This window comes from Stenella coeruleoalba, assembly GCF_951394435.1.
Source record: "Stenella coeruleoalba genome assembly, chromosome: 3".
Lineage (NCBI taxonomy): Eukaryota > Metazoa > Chordata > Mammalia > Artiodactyla > Delphinidae > Stenella > Stenella coeruleoalba.
The window spans coordinates 121358941-121377831 of record NC_137148.1 but is presented as its reverse complement, the minus strand read 5'-3'; the positions used below and the strand labels follow the sequence as shown (position 1 = coordinate 121377831).

At 39.0% G+C, this 18891-nt stretch overlaps 1 protein-coding gene across 12 annotated transcripts in view; it reads left to right on the top strand.

Moving 5' to 3' along the window:
- PRELID2 (PRELI domain containing 2) overlaps window positions 1–18891 on the top strand; it is a 764348-nt gene that overhangs the window by 512831 nt on the left and 232626 nt on the right. The window lies entirely within an intron of this gene.

Here is an 18891-nt window from a genome sequence, read left to right as displayed (position 1 = left end):
CAGTTCTCCTCATTGACTGCCCCAGGCAATCAGTGATCTGATTTCTACCACTGAAATATTAGTGATTATTATTAGTGAATCATACTAAATATGAGTGAATATTAGTTTTGCCTGGTGTAGGACATTATATAAATCGAATCGTACACTATGTACTCTTTGTGTCTGGCTTTTTTTCACTGAGTGCATACCTTTGAGATTCAGTCACGTTGTTGCACTATGGTGGCCATAAAAATGTGCTGCTTAGAACTCTTGCTTCAGGGGACAAAACTGACCAAGAGCCCCGGCTGTTGTGCGCTGAGCCCACCACTGTGGTCATGGCTGAGTCCCTACTTCCCTCAGCCTGCTCCCAGCTAAGACTACACATGGCAGGGATGCTAGGGCAGGCCCTATCCTGTGAGAAGCAGGACTTCCTGACTAGCAGCTTTGGCTCAAAGACAACCTATTGGCCTGGCCAAAATCTTCTTAGAACTCTGGTGCCGTCTGAGATGATTCTTACCCAAAGCTTTTTCTTTTCTTCTCTCCTTCACAGGAGCCATCTGCTGACGCTGGCTTCCTCCTCTTATCCCTCCCATTTTTCTCTGAAGGTGTTTTCCCCTATGTCTCTCATCATGTTTCCTTCCATCTTGTTGTTTGCTTCTTGGAGAATCTGAACTAAGTCATTTGCTATTTAGTAGTTCATTCCTTTCTTTGCTGATTATTATTCCATTTTTAGAATTTGTCATAACTGTTTATCCTTTCTTCTCTTAATTGAATACCTGGGATGTTTCCTATTTTTGAGTACTATAAATAAAATTGCTATGAATATTTATATAAAAGTTTATGTGTTTTCACTTATCTTGGATAAATACCTAGGAGTATGTTGCTGGGTCAAATGATAAGTGTACGTTTCACTTTAAAAGACATTGAGACAGTCCGTTTCACTTTAAAAGACATTGAGAATCCGCCTGCCGATGCAGGGGACATGGGTTCGTGTCCCGGTCTGGGAAGATCCCACATGCCGCGGAGCGGCTGGGCCCGTGAGCCATGGCCGCTGAGCCTGCGCATCCGGAGCCTATGCTCCACAACGGGAGAGGCCACAACGGTGCGAGGCCCGTGTACAGCCAAAAAAACAAGAAAAAAGAAAAGACATTGTCAAAAGGCTTTCCAAAGTTTATACCCTCCTGCATTCGCACAAGCAGTGTATAAGAGGTCTTTTTGCTTCACATCCTCACCAATACTTGGTGTCAGTCCTTTTAATTTTAGCTGCTTTAGTGAGTGCATATTGATATTTCATTGTCATTTTAATTTGCATTTCCCTGATGACTAAGGATTCTGAGAATCTTTTCAACTGCCTTTGGCCATACATATATTTACTTTTTGGAAAAATATGTGTTCAACTCTTTGACTACTTTTATTGGACAGTTTATTATCTTATTGTAGAGTTGTAAGAGTGCTTTGTATGTTCTGAATACAAATCCTTTGTCAGTATATTTATTGGAATGTTTTCTTCCAGTTCTTGGCTTACATTTTCACTTTCTTACTGATGTCTTATGAGAAACAGCTGTTTTATTTTTGATAAACTACAATGCATCAGCTTCTATTTTTGTTTTAACAGTTAGTGGCTTTTTTTGTTGGTCTTCTCTAAAAAATCCTTGCCTACCACAAGGTTCGCACCTTTTATGGAAGTTATATATATCAGTTTTTATGTTTAGTCCTATGACTCATTTTTGTTATTTTTTCCTCTGTAGTGGGTGGTTGAGGGTTGAGGTTAATATTTTTTCATATGGATATACAGTTGTGCCATCACTACTTGTTAAAATGATAATCCTTTCTCCATTAATTTATCTTGATATGATTGTCAAGACTCAGTTGACTCTATATACATGGGTCTATTTCTGGACTTCTTATTCTATTCCATTGATCTATATGTCTATCTTTATTCTAATACCATGGGTTTTATTACTATAGCTTTAAAGTAAGTCTAAAATAAGATAGTAACATTCCTCATCTTTGTTCTGCTTTTTTCCAAAGTTATCTTGTATTTTCTAGGTTCTTTCATTTTCATATGAATTTTAGAATCATCTTGTCTATTTACACAGAGAAGACTGCTGGGATTTTTTGTTTTTTGTTTTTTTTTAAAGTATGGTTTAATAGTTGACTAAGTGTTCAATAAATGATGACAATTGCCACTAGTTTTTTTTTTGCTGTACGCGGGCCTCTCACTGTTGTGGCCTCTTCCGTTGCAGAGCACAGGCTCCAGACGCGCAGGCTCAGCGGCCATGGCTCACGGGCCCAGCCGCTCCGCGGCATGTGGGATCCTCCCGGACCGGGGCGCGAACCCGTGTCCCCTGCATCGGTAGGCGGACTCTCAACCACTGCGCCACCAGGGAAGGCCACTGCTGGGATTTTGATCGGGATTGTGTTGATCAATTAAGGGAGCATTGACATCTTAATAATATTGAGTTTTTGGATCATGTACTGCCTGTTTTCCAATGTCTATAAGGACACGTTTCATGTATTTCGGAAGGGCTAGTGCGGGACCAGTCATTCCATCATGGCTGAAGGCGAATTCTAATTGTATACAGAATTCCATAGGCTATCACTAGTGATTTTTCTCTACCTGCAAACAAAGTTTTCCCAGCCTCGGTTTTGTTTTGTTCTGTTTTTTTAAATTGAAGCATAGTTGATTTAAAATGTTGTGTTAGATTTAGGTGTACAAAAAAGTGATTCAGTTTATATATGTGTGTGTGTGTGTGTGTGTGTGTGTGTGTGTGTGTGTGTGTGTATACACATACACATGTATATCTGTTGTCAGATTCTTTTCTATTGCAGGTTATTACAAGATATTGAATATAGTTCCCTGTGCTGTTCAGTAGGTCCTTGTTGTTTATCTATTTTATGTATAGTAGTGTGTATCTATTAATCCCAAATTTGTAATTTATCCCTCCCCTCCTTTCCTGTTTGGTAATCATAAGTTTTTTTTCTATGTCTGTGGGTCTATTTCTGTTTTAATGTAAATTGATACAGCCACTACAGAGAACAGTATGGAGGTTCCTTAAAAAACTAAAAATAGAGTTACGGTATGATCCAGCAATCCCATTCCTGGGCATATATCGAGAAAAGACAAAAACTAATTTGAATAGATACATGCACCCCAGTTTCAGTTTTGATACTTTTGTCCCCCTTCTCTTTGATGTAGGGAGTAAAAAAAACGCTACAAAAATCTAATCAACATAGGCAGCCGAAGTTCATCAGTAAAGAGGCAAGCAAGGTAAATGAGAGAGAAAAATTTGTAAGACCAAAGTTTGAGTCCTGGCTTCACTTCAACTGGTATTGTCTTGGGCAAGCTACTTAATTTCTTCCAATTTTAAGTTTCTTATTAGAAAAATGGGTCTAATCCTACCTTGCTTTTTCGACAGGGATATTTTAAGTCCCTTGTAAAATAAGACATGAATATGAAAACACTCTCTAAACTCTAAGGCAGCAAACACAACTAAGAATTAATCCTACCTTGCTTTTTCGACAGGGATATTTTAAGTCCCTTGTAAAATAAGACATGAATATGAAAACACTCTCTAAACTCTAAGGCAGCAAACACAACTAAGAATTAATTTTATTACTCTTTAGTAAAATAAAATTCTGTCCTGTCAGACCACTCTAGTTTTCTCCCCACCTCTCCAATTACTTGGATATTTGTCTCAGAATTCTTTTATGCCTCCTCTTTTCTGTTATTTTGTAGTTTGCAGGAAGAGAGGGAGGTCTCTGAGCACTCATCTGGAAAGAAACAGTCTCCAAAGCATTTACCTGTGGGAAAATGTCCTCCTCTCTCTGGGATTATGCCTGAGAAATAATACATTTTGGGTTTTCAGCCAATCAAGATAGCAACAGCAAAAAAACCTATTTACCTTCACTTAGAGAGGAAAATGATGATTTCAACTTTATAAGATTTCCTTATTTAAAAATATTTTTGCACATTTTAACAAAGTTTAAAATGAAACTTTTAAAAGATTATTGCTTATAGGGAAGTGTCATGACTGAATCTATTGATGGCAGAAATTGCTGTGGCTTTGGTATCCTGTCATCTCCTGGAGACTCAAGCCCCTCGACTTTTCTGAAATGCTCACACATGAGATACAGCGCTAACCTTGTCTCAGTATATCACAGGAAATAGAACCTATGTATGCTCGCTTTTCTTGATTAGTTCTGTATATTCTAAAGCTTGGAAGCCAGAATCTAGTCCTATCTTTCCTTCTAGTCCTATCTCCTCCTCTTATTTAGCTGTGTGACTTCAGGAAGTTATTCAAACTCTCTAGGCCTCAGTTTCCTCATCTGTGAAATGGGTTAACATGAGTACCAATACACAGAACTGATGTAGGATTGAGTGAATTAACAATATAAAGCACTTAGTATAGTGCCTTGTGTGTGGTAAGCATACAAGGATTCAATAAGTGTTCAAAAAGCATTATCATCAAAAAATGCTCCCTTGGTCTTGTGCTATTCTTTTAGTGTACGTGATATAAAATTTACTGTTGAACTAAATATATTGGCAGGAGCTATTCTAGTTTTTGAGGATATGAATTGTGTCGGCAGGAATCTTGACATTTCCCAGTCAGTTATGTTCCATAGCAGGGAACTCTTGGAACTCTCCATCAACAAACTTGCAAAGATCATTTGTTTGGGGGAATATCTAAGCTTATGCAATTTACGACTTGTAACCTAGATTTTAGAGTTGCAAGTCCCTCCTTTGATTTTAGGCAATCCAAGTGCTTCATAGGTGGAAGATGCGAACACCTGTGCCTTTTTGGACCTGTCTTTTTCATCATGGCCTTTGATGGGGGTTTGTGAAACGAAAGGGCTAGGATCCTTCCCTCTCAACAGTGCCATCTGGAGCATCTACAGAGATCTCCTAGCACCTTATAAATATCTCCAGTGAGTGATATTTCCCTCTTTCCTTGTAATTGCTTGTTAATTACTAAGTCTGGCTACCCTGTTAGTTTGAATTCTTTGTGGAAAGGGTCATTTGAGCCCTTAGCACCTAGCACAGTTCCTGGCATGTAATAGGTATTTAGTAAATGTTAAAATAACTTTAAATCAATTCCTGGTTTTACATTTCAGTCTTCTTCTTTGTCCCTTTATGTTGGCTGGCCATTTAAATAAGTGGTTAAAAGAGAAAAAAAAAATAGAAGGTAGTAATCAATCCCATTCTTTGTTGAAAACCACAGTCCTTCAGTGTTTTGTGCATGTCTACACTGCCCCAGGGAGAGAGTTGGGATTCTTGCAGACCTAAGGAGAAGGAACTTAATGTCATTATCTCAACAATGCATATCTAACTATGACTCTGACTTTCATGAAAACTTCTGCTCTTGACCCTTTCTAAATATATTCTCCATATAACAGCCAGAGAATTGTTTTGAAAATGCAAGTCTGATTATATTATACATCTTCTCTGCTTAAAACTCTTTAATGGCTTCCCATTGGACTTGGAGTCAAGTCCACAACACCATAGCCTCCCAGACTCTTCTGCTTTAGCCCTTACTGACCTTGCAGTTGACCTTGAAGCCATTCTCCCTCTGATTCTCTGTGCTCCGGTTGCTCCTAACTTTCTTACAGGTCCTCAAGCAAGCTCTCCAGATTTGAATGCTTAGTACATACTTTTTCCTCTGCTGGTCCTCTCTTCCCCACTGGTTTTCACATGCTTGCTCTTTCTTCTTTTGGGTCCTACCTGAGAACTATTCTAGAGGAGAAGCTCTGCTTTAATTGACATCTCAGCACAATGTTTATATGCTTCTTAGCATTCACCACTATTTGTTTCTTTGGTTGGTTTTTTTGCCTTTTTCTTGTCTTTAAAATTTTTATTAATTTCCTCCATCAAGGATTTTTAACATCTATTGTCAATTTTTCTTAGGAATTTTATATATTTTTCTTGTCCTTGAATGTGGTAACTTTTAAGTTTTCATTATGCAACAATATCAATCATGCTAATCTTGTTCGATTTTTCCTCTCCTCTTTCTTTCTGGATTATTTGAAAGAAAACCCCAGTCATTTTTTTATTTCACCTAAAAGTATTCCTGTCTAGATAATACGGATTTTTTTTTAATTTTCTTTTATTTATTTATTTTACACAGCACGTTCTTATTTGTTGTCTATTTTATGCATATTAGTGTATATATGTCAATCCCAATCTCCCAGTTCATCCCAACCCCCACCCCCGTTATCCCCCCTTGGTGTCCATATGTTTGTTCCCTACATCTGTGTCTCTATTTCTGCCTTGCAAACCGGTTCATCTGTACCATCGCTCTAGATTCCACATATATGCGTTAATCTATGATACTTGTTTTTCTCTTTCTGACTTACTTCACTCTGTATGACAGTCTCTAGGTCCATCCATGTCTCTATAAATGACCCAATTTCGTTTCTTTTTATAGTTGAGTGATATTCCATTGTATATATGTACCACATCTTCTTTATCCATTCATCTCTCGATGGGCATTTAGGTTGCTTCAATGACCTGGCTATTGTAAATAGTGCTGCAGTGAACATTGGGGTGCATGTGTCTTTTTGAATTATGGTTTTCTCTGGGTATATGCCCAGGGGTGGGATTGCTGGGTCATATGGTAATTCTATTTTTAAGTTTTTAAGGAACCTCCATACTGTTCTCCATAGTGGCTGTATCAATTTACATTCCCACCAGCAGTGCAAAAGGTTTCCCTTTTCTTCACATCCTCTCCAGCATTTGTTGTTTATAGATTTTCTGATGATGCCCATTCTAACTGGTGTGAGGTGATACCTCATTGTGGTTTTGATTTGCGTTTCTCTAATAATTAGTGATGTTGAGCAGCTTTTCATATGCCTCTTGGCCATCTGTATGTCTTCTTTGGAGAAATTTCTATAGAGGGCTTCTGCCCATTTCATGATTGGCTTGTTGGTTTTTTTTTAATATTGAGCTGCATTAGCTGTTTATATATTTTGGAGATTAATCCTTTGTCTGTTGATTTGTTTGCAAATATTTTCTCCCATTCTGAGGGTTTTCTTGTTTATAGTTTCCTTTGCTGTGCAAAAGCTTTTAAGTTTCATTAGGTCCCATATGTTTATTTTTGTTTTTATTTCCATTACTCTAGGTGGTGGGTCAAAAAAGATATTGCTGTGATTTATGTCAAAGAGTGTTGTTCCTATGGTTTCCTTTAAGAGTTTTATAGTGTCCGGTCTTATATTTAGGTCTTTAATCCATTTTGAGTTTATTTTTGTGTATGGTGTTAGAGAGTATTCTAATTTCATTCTTTTGCATGTAGCTGTCCAGTTTTCCCAGCACCACTTATCAAAGAGACTGTCTTTTCTCCATTGTAAATCCCTGCCTCTTTTGTCATAAATTAGTTGACCAAAAGTACGTGGGTTTATCTCTGGGCTTTCTATCCTGTTCCATTGATCTATATTTCTGTTTTTGTGCCAGTACCATATTGTGTTCATTCCTGTAGCTTTGTAGTATAATCTGAAGTCAGGGAGTCTGATTCCTCCAGCTCCGTTTTTTTCCTTCAAGATTGCTTTTGCTATTTGGGGTCTTTTGTGTTTTAATACAAACTTTAAGACTTTTTGTTCTAGTTCTGTAAAAAATGCCACTGGTAATTTGATAAGGATTGCATTGAATCTGTAGATTCCTTTGGGTAGTATAGGCATTTTCACAATATTGATTCTTCCAATCCAAGAACATGGTATATCTCTCCATCTGTTTGTGTCATCTTTGATTTCTTTGATCAGTGTCTTATTGTTTTCTAAGTACAGGTCTTTTACCTCCTTAGGTAGGTTTATTCCTAGGTATTTTATTCTTTTTGCTGCAATGGTGAATGGGATTGTTTCATTAATTTTTCTTTCTGATCTTTTTTTGTTAGTGTATAGGAACGCAAGAGATTTCTGTGCAGTAATTTTGTATCCTGCAACTTTACCAAATTCATTGATTAGCTCTAGTAGTTTTCTGGTGGCATCTTTAGGATTACCTGTGTATAGCATCATGTCATCTGCAAACAATGACAGTTGTACTTCTTCTTTTCTGATTTGTATTCCTTTTATTTTCTTCTCTGATTGCCATGGCTCGGACTTCCAAAACTATTTTGAATAACAGTGGCAAGAGTGGGCATCCTTGTCTTGTTCCTGATCTTAAAGGAAATGGTTTCAGTTTTTCACCATTGAGAATGATGTTTGCTGTGGGTTTGTCATATATGGTCTTTATTATGTTGAGGTAGGTTCCCTCTGGCCACTTTCTGGAGAATTTTTATCATAAATGCGTGTTGAATTTTGTCAAAAGCTTTTTCTTCATCTATTGAAATGATTATATAGTTTTAATTCTTCAGTTTGTTAATATGGTGTATCACATTGATTGATTTGAGTATGTTGAAGAATCCGTGCATCCCTGGGATAAATCCCATTTGATCATGGTGTATGATCCTTTTAATGTGTTGTTGCATTCTGTTTGCTAGTATTTTGTTGAGGATTTTTGCATCTATATTCATGAGTGATATTGGTCTGTAATTTTCTTTTTTTGTAGTGTCTTTGTCTGGTTTTGGTATTAGGGTGATGGTGGCCTCATAGAATGAGTTTGGGTGTGTTCCTTCCTCTGCAATTTTTTGGAAGAATTTGAGAAGGATGGCTGTTAGCTCTTCCCTAAATGTTTGATAGAATTCACCTGTGATGCCATCTGGTCCTGGACTTTAGTTTGTTGGAAGATTTTTAATCACAGTCTCAATTTCAGTGCTTGTGATTGGTCTGTTCATATTTTCTATTTCTTCCGATTCAGTCTTGGCAGGTTGTGCATTTCTAAGAATTTGTCCATTTCTTCCAGGTTGTCCATTTTATTGGCACAGAGTTGCTTGTAGTAGTCTCTCATGATGTTTTGTTTTTCTGCAGTGTCTGTTGTAACTTCTCCTTTTAATTTCTAATTGTATTGATTTGAGTCCTCTCCCTCTTTTTCTTGATGAATCTGGCTAAAGATTTATCAATTTTGTTTATCTTCTCAAAGAACCAGCTTTTATGCTACTGTTTTCTTTGTTTCTATTTTATTTATTTCTGCTCTGATCTTTATGATTTATTTCCTTCTACTAACTTTGGGTTTTGTTTGTTCTTGTTTCTCTAGTTCCTTTAAGTGTAAAGTTAGGTTATTTTTTTGAGGTGTTTCTTGTTTCTTCAGGTAGGATTGTATTGCTACAAAATTCCCTCTTAGAACTGCATTTGCTGCATCCCATAGGTTTTGGGTCGTCGTGTCTCCATTGTCATTTGTTTCTTGGTATTTTTTGATTTCCTCTTTAATTTCTTCAGTGATCACTTCGTTATTACATAGTGTATTGTTTAGCCTCCATGTGTTTCTGTTTTTTACAGATCTTTTCCTGTAATTGACATCTAGTCTCATAGCGTTGTGGGTGGAAAAGATACTTGATACAATTTCAATTTTCTTAAATTTACCAAGGCTTGATTTGTGACCCAAGATATGATCTATCCTGGAGAATGTTCCATGAGCACTTGAGAAAAATGTGTATTCTGTTGTTTTTGAATGGAATGTCCTATAAATATCAATTATGTCCATCTTGTTTAATGTACCATTTAAAGCTTGTGTTTCCTTATTGATTTGCATTTTGGATGATCTGTCCATTGGTGAAAGTGGGGTGTTAAAGTCGCCTTCTATGAATGTGTTACTTTCGATTTCCCCTTTTATGGCTGTTAGTATTTGTCTTATGTATTGAGGTGCTCCTATGTTGGGTGCATAAATATTTACAATTGTTATATCTTCTTCTTGGATCGATCCCTTGATCATTATGTAGTGTCCTTCTTTGTCTCTTCTAATAGTCTTTATTTTTAAGTCTATTTTGTCTGACATGAGAATTGCTACTCCAGCTTTCTTTTGGTTTCCATTTGCATGGAATATCTTTTTCCATCCCCTCACTTTCAGTCTGTATGTGTCTCTACGTCTGAAGTGGGTCTCTTGTAGACAGCGTATATATGGGTCTTGTCTTTTGGTGTGAGCATTTAATCCATTTACATTTAAGGTAATTATCGATATGTATGTTCCTATTCCCATTTTCTTAATTGTTTTGGGTTTGTTATTATAGGTCTTTTCCTTCTCTTGTGTTTCTTGTGTAGAGAAGTTCCTTTAGCATTTGTTGTAAAGCTGGTTTGGTGGTGCTGAATTCTCTCAGTTTTGCTTGTCTGTAAAGGTTTTAATTTCTCCATCAGATCTGAATGAGATCCTTGCTCGGTAGAGTAATCTTGGTTGTAGGTTTTTCTCCTTCGTCACTTTAAATATGTCCTGCCAGTCCCTTCTGGCTTGCAGAGTTTCTGCTGAAAGATCAGCTGTTAACCTTATGGGGATTCCCTTGTGTGTTATTTGTTGTTTTTCCCTTGCTGCTTTTAATACGTTTTCTTTGTATTTACTTTTTGACAGTTTGATTAATATGTCTTGGCATGTTTCTCCTTGGATTTATTCTGCATGGGACTCTGTGCTTCCTGGACGTGATTAACTATTTCCTTTCCCATATTAGGGAAGTTTTCAACTATAATCTCTTCAAATATTTTCTCAGTCCCTTTCTTTTTCTCTTCTTCTGGAACCCCTATAATTCGAATGTTGGTGCGTTTAATGTTGTCCCAGAAGTCTCTGAGACTGTCCTCAGTTCTTTTCATTCCTTTTTCTTTATTCTGCTCTGCAGTAGTTATTTCCACTATTTTATCTTCCAGGTCACTTATCCCTTCTTCTGCCTCAGTTATTCTGCTATTGATCCCATCTAGAGTATTTTAAATTTCATTTATTGTGTTGTTCATCGTTGCTTGTTTCATCTTTAGTTCTTCTAGGTCCTTGTTAAGTGTTTTTTGCATTTTCTCTCTTCTATTTCCAAGATTTTGGATCATCTTTAACATCATTATTCTGAATTCTTTTTCAGGTAGACTGCCTATTTCCTCATCATTTGTTAGGTCTGGTGGGTTTTTATCTTGCTCCTTCATCTGCTGTGTGTTTTTCTGTTTTCTCATTTTGTTTATCTTACTGTGTTTGGGGTCTCCTTTTTGCAGGCTGCAGGTTCGTAGTTTCCATTGTTTTTGGTGTCTGTCCCCAGTGGCTAAAGTTGGTTCAGTGGGTTGTGTAGGCTTCCTGGTGGAGGGGACTAGTGCCTGTGTTCTGGTGGATGAGGCTGGATCTTGTGTTTCTGGTGGGTAGGTCCATGTCTGGTGGTGTGTTTTCGGGTGTCTGTGGACTTATTATGATTTTAGGCAGCCTCTCTGCTAATTGGTGGGGTTGTGTTCCTGTCTTGCTAGTTGTTTGGCATAGGGTGTCCAGCACTGTAGCTTGCTGCTCGTTCAGTGAAGCTGGGTGTTGGTGTTGAGATTGATATCTCTCAGAGATTTTCACCGTTTGATATTATGTGGAGCTGGGAGGTGTCTTGTGGACCAGTGTCCTGAAGTTGGCTCTCCCACCTCAGAGGCACAGCCCTGCGTCTGGCTGTAGCACCAAGAGCCTTTCATCCACACGGCTCAGAATAAAAGGGAGAACAAGTAGAAAGAAAGAAAGAAACAGGATAAAAGAAAAGAAAATAAAGTAAGGTAAAATAAAGTTATTAAAATAAAAAAATAATTATTAAGAAAAAAATTTTTTTTAAACCCCCCAAAAAAACGGACAGATAGAACCCTAGGACAAATGGTGAAAGCAAAGTTATACAGACAAAATCTCACACAGAAGCATACACATACACACTCACAAAAAGAGGAAAAGGTGGAAAAATAATAAATCTTGCTCTCAAAGTCCACCGCCTCAATTTGGGATGATTCATTGTGTATTCAGGTATTCCACAGATGCAGGTACATCAAGTTGACTGTGGAGATTTAATCCGCTGCTCCTGAAGCTGCTGGGAGAGATTTCCCTTTCTCTTCTTTGTTCGCACAGCTCCCTGGGTTCAGCTTTGGATTTGGCCCCGCCTCTGCATGTAGGTCGCCTGAGGGCGTCTGTTCTTCGCTCAGACAGTACAGGGTTAAAGGAGCCGCTGATTCGGGGGCTCTGGCTCACTCAGGCCGGGGGGAGGGAGGGGCACGGAGTGCGGGGTGAGCCCGCAGCGGCAGAGGCCAGAGTGATGTTGCACCAGCCTGAGGCGCGCCGTGCGTTCTCCCAGGGAAGCTGTCCCTGGATCCCGTGACCCTGGCAGTGGTGGGCTGCACCGGCTCCCCGGAAGGGAGGTGTGGAGAGTGACCTGTGCTCGCACACAGGCTTCTTGGTGGCGGCAGCAGCAGCCTTAGCGTCTCATGCCCGTCTCTGCGGTCGAGACACTGCATCTTAAATCCAAGCCAGCATGTAACCAGAGTAAATGGAACAGAAGAATAAAATGTATTTTATTCATAATGAACTGAGACTGCACATAAAAGAATCTTTTAAATATCTGAATGGTTAAAAATGGATTATATTTCCCTTTGGGAAAAGGAGAAGTCAAAGGGATAGGGCTGGTGAACTGAGCTTATTAAATTGGTTTTTGGCTGTGATGAAAATGGTATTGACAAAAAGGCAGTGGTATATATTTCACATAGATTTGCAGGGGTAATGAACATAAAGTACTGCTCTTGTGAAAGTTGAGATGCTTTATATTCTGACACCTGGACTCTGGTGGCATGCTTATCATCCAGAGTGGAGCTCAGCTTTGAGACCAAAGTAATTTCATGAATAAACACCTTTAATCATTGGTGGGGCTGGTTTCCAACATGAGACGATTCTACTACATTACTGGAGAAAAGATTCAGAAAGTGCACGGGTGGATACCAGTTGCTTCAGTTGACATGATTAGGGAAACTCCAGTCTTTTTAGTCAGTACCATGGAATCCTTGAGCACTGTGATGGAATTCATGGCATATGAGAGTGTGCCATTAACCTTGTTCTCAGAAACCCTCCTTTTCAAGAGCTTGCTGTAGAATACATGCAACACTAGATGGTGAGTCATGTTATCATTCTTTTTTTTTTTAATTTTTATTTATTTATTTATTATTTTTGGCTGCGTTGGGTCCTCGTTTCTGTGCGAGGGCCCTCTCTAGCTGCAGCGAGTGGGGGCCACTCTTCATCGCAGTGCGCAGGTCTCTCACTGTTGTGGCCTCTCTTGTTGCGGAGCACAGGCTCCAGACACGCAGGCTCAGCAGTTGTGGCTCACGGGTCCAGTTGCTCCACGGCGTGTGGGATCCTCCCAGACCAGGGCTCGAACCCGTGTCCCCTGCATTGGCAGGCAGATTCCCAACCACTGCGCCACCAGGGAAGCCCCCATCTTATCATTCTTTATGTATCCCATTTGATTTAGACAACTTAGATTGTATGGAATTTCTGCCTTCATTAGCAAAATAAAATAGACACTGAAAATTTTAGCAAAGAAAGGCAACTTTGTGTGTGGAAGGTGGTGGCTGGGATGGACAGTTAAGGCTCAGCTTCTGAAATTTTTTTCCCCCCCCCCCGGTATGTGGGCCTCTCACTGTTGTGGCCTCTCCCGTTGTGGAGCACAGGCTCCGGACGCGCAGGTTCAGCGGCCATGGCTCATGGGCCGAGCCGCTCCACAGCATGTGGGATCTTCCCGGACCGGGGCACGAACCCGTGTCCCCTGCATTGGCAGGTGAACTCTCAACCACTGTGCCACCAGGGAAGCCCTCAGCTTCTGAAATTTGCATGCCTTTGCTGTATCTTCCTTAAAATGAGTGGCATCACCGTGTTGGCCTTTTGGAAAGGTGGATACTCCTATAATACTTTAGCATAACATCAAAAAATAATCCTTCCCCCCCCTCAAAAAAAATAATAATCCTTCCCTTCCTTCCCAGGAGCCCAGTCGAGACTTGACTGTAACTCTAAATAATATTTACTAAACATTTGGGGATAGTATGAATACACACTGCCTCAGTTTCTTAGAAAGTTTCTTTCTTTGTTATTCCATCTGTAAGGTGGAATAACAAAAATTCCTACCCCAAATGGTTGCTGAGAGTCCCCAGTTTTTAAAACAGTATCTGGCATCTAATAGGCTTTTGGCAAATGTTAGTTGCTATTATTATTATTACAATGAGATCTATGGAACTAGAATTTTGATAATCTGTGTGTCCGTCAGGATCTAAGTAGGAACACGGAAATCACTTCTACTATTTATAAGAGAAAGCAGGCACTGGATACCCAGGTGAGGTGTTTACTGAGCATCAAACATGTCACAGTGAGGTACCCTAGAGATGAGTACCAGTGGGAAACTAGCACCATTCCTAGGCTAGTGGAACACAGGGAGTAGGTGGTGTTACTGGAGCCCCGGGGACGAGATCACCTGATAGAAGTGAACCTCGAAAGGTTTTTATGGAGTGACCTAATGTCACAGAAGAGATTTAGCCTGCTGGGGCTATTCAATGACCACAGAAAAAAGAATACCCTGGCCTCTATCTTCTCTCCACCCTCTAGTCTCTCACTAACCCCTCTATTGTTCAACTCAGTCAGAAGTCAAATAACTTGGTATCCTGGCAAACAAAACTTTCAGAGGTCAACTGTCCTCCACCCTGCATTACAGAAAGGATCAGGGTAAGGGTAAGAAAAGAGTTTAAGGACAAACAGGCCTGGGAAAAGCACAAGCTGACTTAAAAGCTAAGTTTGTTTTTGGAGTTCACAGGCTACCCTGAATCACCAGCTTCCTAGCTGCTGGACTTCTTCCATCATAGGACCATTTTAAAACCCACCACTCAGGGGCACCCTTTTCTGCATCTTGGTAATGTCTTATCTAACTTTTATGCTCAGTGTGTTCTGGAAAAAATATTGCTAAAATGCACTGATACCCTTAAAGACCATTGTCAGGACCCAATGGGATGATGTATAGGAAAGCAAGCTTTAAACTGGACAAACACAAGGAATTGCCCTGAGTCCACAGTGGATCCCCAGTTATCTACTAATGAACCCTGACATTGTGTCTATTATACCCTTACTTTTAAACCACTGGTCTTCCAACTAGAAACCATTTCCTTCTACCACTGTGAGCCATAAAATGGATTCCAAAAGGGCAAGAAATATCTTGGTGGAATTTGATTTCTTCTTAGATAAAATGATCTTTTAGAAATGTGATGATTAGTGAGATCAAGACTATATTCTTCAAAGTTAGATGGAATTGTGGTAAATGAGGGGGAAAGGACTAAATGAGACATCATTTACATGCATACACATTTTCAGTGAGGGAGCAAACTTTGTTGGTAATTTTGCTAGAAGCTCTTCTTTTATATAAAATGGCCTTAGGAACTGACATAAATGGGGTTCATCCAAACAAGCTGGGAAACATGATGTTTTTAAGCTCTATTTCCCTAGTAGAAATACATCTTGCTCCAATGAGTAGCCCTAACTCTCAGATCTAGGTGTAAGCTCCAATAAATACAGAATGTTTTCTGAAAACTGCAGGCAGTGATATGATTATAGGAATTGTTCTTGTATTTTTATTTTCACCCTGTTTCTAATCTGTCTAATAAACCTTTTAAATTATGGACATGTGGACCCAGTGGGAGAAGGGGAGAGTGGGACGAATTGGGAGATTAGGTTTGACATAAATACACCACCATGTGTAAAATGGATAGCTAGTGGGAACCTGCTGTATAACACAGGGAGCTCAGCTCGTTGCTCTGTGATGACCTAGATGGGTGGGATGTGGGGATGGGAGGGAGGTCCAGGAGGGAGGGGATATATTATACATATAGCTGATCCACTTCATTGTACGGCAGAAACTAACACAACATTGTAAAGCAATTTTACTCCAATTAAAAAAAGAGAGAGAGAAAATAAATAAATAAATAAATTCTGCATCAGGTTTCTATTCCTTGCACATTGGGAGTGGAGGGAAGAGAGAGACTTTAGTGATATGATGTATGTTTGGGGGGATTGACACAGTGGTGTGCTGGTACATGTTTAACAATTGGGTCTCCAAGAATAGTTCCAACATGAATGTTGGTTGATGTTTTTCTTTATGTTAATGAGTAAGATCAAAGACAGGGACTTCCCTGGTGGCACAGTGGTTAAGATTCCGCCTGCCATGGGCTTCCCTGGTGGCGCAGTGGTTGAGAGTCCACCTGCTGATGCAGGGGACACGGGTTCGTGCCCCGGTCTGGGAAGATCCCACATGCCGCGGAGTGACTGGGCCCCTGAGCCATGGCTGCTGAGCCTGCACGTCTGGAGCTTGTGCTTCACAACAGGAGAGGCCACAACAGTAATAGGCCCGTGTACCGCAAAAAAAAAAATCCACCTCCCAATGCGGGGGACACAAGTTCTAGCCCTGGTCCACAACTACTGAGCCTGTGCTCTAGAGCCCATGAGCTGCAACTACTGAGCCCCCACGTGCCTCAACTACTAAAGCCTGCGCACCTAGAGCCCGTGCTCCATAACAAGAGAAGTCACCACAAGAGAAACCACCGCAATGAGAAACCCGCACACCACAAAGAAGAGTAGTCCCCGCTTGTTGCAACTAGAGAAAGCCCACACACAGCAACAAAGACCCAGTGCAGCTGAAAATAAATAAATTAATTAATTTTTAAAAAAGATAACAAAGACATGCGTCAGAATGTCACTAGTTTGTCAACAACGTGAGCAACTTCTTTGATGGTTCAGATAATAATTTTGAATACTGGAAGGATATTTCCTTTTTGTGCTATTGATAATGTCATAGTTACAGCAAAATTTTAAATGTAATACACATTACTAACATTTTCTCCACTTGGTTAGTCTGGACAGTGAAAAACAAAACAAAGAAAACAATAACCAGTCCCTGATATGTAGTGTTTTCTGGTTCCTGTGGTGCCAATACTTTTACCATGTCCAATTTCAAGCTACACATGTGACATCACTGAATGTGGAGCTGGGAGAAGAAATATAGTAGCACAACATTATGTAGTGCTTCCACCAGATACACACAAGAGAGGTAAATTACCTCAAGAGCACGGATAATAGTAAATATAGTAAAATAATTAGGAAATTACGAGTTTTAACAGTTATTTTGAGGTATAATTGACATATAAAAGTTGTATATATTTAAGACGTATGACTTGATGTTTTGATATACATATACATTATGAAATGATCACCACAATCAAGCTAATTAACACATCCATGATTGCCATTTTCAGTGTCCTCCATGCCTTGTGTAGGTTCAGTCTAGCATTCCATGTAAAATGTGCCACCTTAACATTTTTCATGGACATGTAGGTTATTTCCAGAATTTCCATCTTGTCAATTATATTTGAAACTGCCACTTGGTGCATATGTGTGAGGATATGACATTTCCACAAAGAATGTCTAACTGGTATGATAGCTGCACAAAAAACAAAATAAAAAAGAACAAGCAGACTTCAGGACTTTCAGGTCAATTAGTCATGGAGAGAAAAAAGCTGAAGAAAGTGAAACTAACATGTTCCTAATTCTTCACTTTATATAAAAAGGAGTTGGAGTTTATTCTTCCTCTTTGGATACATCCATATGCATAAATAGAGATTTAAGAATGATTGTAGAGTATATTAATAAAAGGGAGGATTTAAAACACAGTTATAACCTTCTAAATTTATTTATCTTTCAAGATTAGAGAAAACAAATTATAAGTCATACAATAAAAATTACAATTAAAAAAACAATAGCTAGATACAATTTCAATTTTCTTAAATTTACCAAGGCTTGATTTGTGACCCAAGATATGATCTATCCTGGAGAATGTTCCATGAGCACTTGAGAAAAATGTGTATTCTGTTGTTTTTGGATGGAGTGTCCTATAAATATCAATTAAGTCCATCTTGTTTAATGTATCATTTAAAGCTTGTGTTTCCTTATTTATTTTCATTTTGGATGATCTGTCCATTGGTGAATGTGGGGTGTTAAAGTCCCGTAGTATGAATGTGTTACTGTCGATTTCCCCTTTTATGGCTGTTAGTATTTGCCTTATGTATTGAGGTGCTCCTATGTTGGGTGCATAAATATTCACAATTGTTATATCTTCTTCTTGGATCGATCCCTTGATCATTATGTAGTATCCTTCTTTGTCTCTTTTAATAGTCCTTATTTTAAAGTCTATTTTGTCTGATATGAGAATTGCTACTCCAGCTTTCTTTTGGTTTCCATTTGCATGGAATATCTTTTTCCATCCCCTTACTTTCAGTCTGTATGTGTCTCTAGGTCTGAAGTGGGTCTCTTGTAGACAGCATATATAAGGGTCTTGTTTTTGTATCCATTCAGCCAATCTGTGTCTTTTGGTGGGAGCATTTAGTCCATTTACATTTAAGGTAGTTATCGATATGTATGTTCCTATTCCCATTTTCTTAATTGTTTTGGGTTCGTTATTATAGGTCTTTTCCTTCTCTTGTGTTTCTTGTGTAGAGAAGTTCCTTTAGCATTTGTTGTAAAGCTGGTTTGGTGGTGCTGAACTCTCTCAGCTTTTGCTTGTCTGTAAAGGTTTTAATTTCTCCATCAAATCTGAATGAGATCCTTGCTGGGTAGAGTAGTCTTGGTTGCAGGTTTTTCTCCTTCATCACTTTCAGTATGTCCTGCCACTCCCTTCTGGCTTGTAGGGTTTCTGCTGAGAGATCAGCTGTTAACCTTATGGGGATTCCCTTATGTGTTATTTGTTGTTTTTCCCTTGCTGCTTTTAATATGCTTTCTTTGTATTTAATTTTTGACAGTTTGATTAATATGTGTCTTGGCGTATTTCTCCTTGTATTTATTCTGCATGGGACTCTCTGTGCTTCCTGGACGTGATTAACTATTTCCTTTCCCATATTAGGGAAGTTTTCAACTATAATCTCTTCAAATATTTTCTCAGTCCCTTTCTTTTTCTCTTCTTCTTCTGGAACCCCTATAATTCGAATGTTGGTGTGTTTAATGTTGTCCCAGAAGTCTCTGAGACTGTCCTCAGTTCTTTTCATTCTTTTTTCTTTATTCTG